Source organism: Asparagus officinalis, chromosome 8 (assembly GCF_001876935.1).
Source record: "Asparagus officinalis chromosome 8, Aspof.V1, whole genome shotgun sequence".
Classification (NCBI taxonomy): Eukaryota; Viridiplantae; Streptophyta; class Magnoliopsida; order Asparagales; family Asparagaceae; genus Asparagus; species Asparagus officinalis.
The window spans coordinates 113205158-113208145 of NC_033801.1; positions in this window are offsets into that span (position 1 = coordinate 113205158).

Consider the following 2988-nt stretch of genomic DNA (forward strand, 5'->3'; position numbering starts at 1 on the left):
CGAAGTGGGCCCACTCGACGTCTTTCAGGGAGGATAGGAGGAGGCGCTGCTTGCTCCTCTGCTCAAGAGCGTGGCGAAATGAGCCTAGGCTTGGTGGTGGAGCCCCCATTTAGTTTTGTGGAGAAAATGAGATGGGGGGTGAATGAAATTTGAGATTAAATGGAAGAGTACAGCTTATGTAATTTTGGAGTGTTATTATTTCTTTACTAATGCGAGATTAGCTGCGCTGTCTGTTAACGTTAGGTTCATGGATACTTTTTAATGGGAAAATTGTTTTAGTATCCTAGTTTGAAATTCAATTTTATTTTCAATCTACGAGGGTTGTACACTCGTATGATATGATAATATAGTACACAACTGCACACGAACTTTAATAGCGGATCCGGATTACCGAAACGTACCTCATTTGATGGCAAGGAACAGAGATACAGAGGGGTCTGAAATCTGAAAAGTCTTGTTTAATACATGAAAATTGAGTGAAACGGAGAATGGAATGAAATAAGAAATGAAATTGAATAAATATGAGAATGAAAAGCTTATTGTCATTCTCGCGTTTAGGTAAAATTATAGAGACTAAAACGAGAATGAACATATTAGGGAGTTTTTTTTCCTTATCCCCACAAGTGTGAATATGACCATTTCTTGACAACTCATTGCGAATACGCATTTCCACATAATATGAGAATTGATATGAAGCGAGAATGAAATTTTTAATTTATAAAAACGTGGCACGCTTGATCATACTCCCTTTAAAAGCATGAGTTCGGAATATCTTTTTTAGACAAATATACCCCTTTATAGTTTGAACTATCTTATCTATAATCAAATTCTAATTTTCAATGGTCAATATTACCCTTCATTATTTTGAATATTTTATTTATATCTTAATCTATCATAATCATATCTTATCCTAATCCTATGTGAACCATGTTTAGCTTAACAATTTAAAAAAACTAATATTAATAAAATATATAAAACATAAAAATGATATTAGTTTGTTAAGATAAAGAAATTACAAGTAGATAACATATTATAATACATGAAGTATTGCAAAAAAACCATTAAAAGTTTTAAAATTGCAGAAAAGATCCTGAAAAGTTCAAAATTATAAAAATCATCCCAATGTCTCAAAACTTAAAATAAAAAACATGAAATTAAAAAATTAACATCAGTTTGCAAAGAATTTAAAATTTACAGTTAACACATCAATGTCTTAAAAATTATAGAAACACCCTCAAAAGTTTAAATTACAGACAAGCACATTAAAATTTTAAAACTTACAAACAACACAGATGAATTCAACATATTACTATGATACACCTAAATTTTTTGACATTTAAATTTAAATTTTTTAATTAATACCCTTAATAGCTCAAAAATTATAGAAACACCTTTAAAAGTTTAAATTATAAAAAGCCATCCTAAAATTCTAAAATTTGTAAATAACATAAGATGAATTCAAGATATTACCCTTAGACACCTAAAAAATTAAAATTTGCCGAAATTAACCTCAAAATTTTTAAAAAACTCCTTCAAAATTTAAAAATCGTAAAAAAACTCTAAATTTTTAAAATTTTTAACTAGCACAAATCAAATTCGTCAATTGGTAGACCGTTAAAATTTAATATTTTTCAAAATTAATCTATAGTTTTAATAATTATAAAAGACACCTTCAAAATTTTAGAGTTACAAGAAATATACTAACATTTAAAAAATTACCACCAACACATGAAACATAGAATTTACAACTACCAAACTTAAAAGTAAATTTTTTTAAAAAACTCTTTAAAAATTTTAAAAATTATAAATCACACCCTCAAAGTTCAAAACCACAAAAATGGGCTAAAATTTTAAAACTTGGCAAAGAAAAGTGTAATTGTTTGGTATTTTTCATATATATAATAAGTTGGGGTAGCCAAAATACATTCGTAACATTAATTGATAGATGTTTAAATCCATAAAAATAATAAAACACTATAATATTATACCTTAGCATTAATTAATTTTAAGTTAGAAACTTTAATCTTTGACGTTAATAATATTTATAGGGTAAAAGAATACAATGAATTTGTAGAACCCCGTAATTTTTACATGAATATATATGAATTATTAGTAAATAAATAATTCTTTTATGATAAATAGCTTGAGGTCATTGATGTGCATGATAGCAAGTTATTTGAAATGATATGGGGGTATGGGTGTAGAGCTTTGTGTGTTGGAGTTTGCAAAATTAGCAAAACATGCACAAAACTGAAATTTTTCAGTTCAGTCGACACATCAGTCGACTGATGGTATCGGTCGACACATCAGTCGACTGATAGGCCGATTTCTAATTTTTACAGGTTTCGGGTCTGTTTTGTTTTGGTTCGGGTTTGGGTCGGGTTTATCTGTTGGTACATATCCTTTCTCACCCGAACTCACCCCTTAGGACTTCAGACCAGAGAAAACCCTAGCCCCCTCTCTTCTCTCTCAAACCCTAGCCTTGTTCTTGGTGATTTGGGGAAGAAATCGGAGGATTTTCGGCGGGGTTTTCAATTTGCAGCGAAAGGAATCACTCCCCCTCAGATCCAGGAGCTCTTCATCACCTCAGAGGCGAGTAACATCTCGCCCAACCTTGTCCCATTCTTTTTAAACGTTTTCAAATGGTTTTATTGAGATCTCTTTGGCCTAAAACGTATTTTGTGTACAAAGATTGGATTTTTATTGCATATAACATGAAGATGTGCATTTTCAGTTTGATAAATAACCTACTAATGTTTGGTAAATTTAAAATCCAGATCTGAAATGTTTTATAAGAGATTTAACATGGGTTTCGTTTTGAAAAGTGTTTTTAAAGCATAAATACATATGTTTAGAGTTTTATTTATGTATTTGTACATGAAAGTTATGTTTCAGTTAGTCCATACATGTTAAAAAAATGTATGGTTCATGCTTGGAATTGATGGGGATGTGTTTAGATGAATTTTGAGTTGAATAACAACCTGAGCA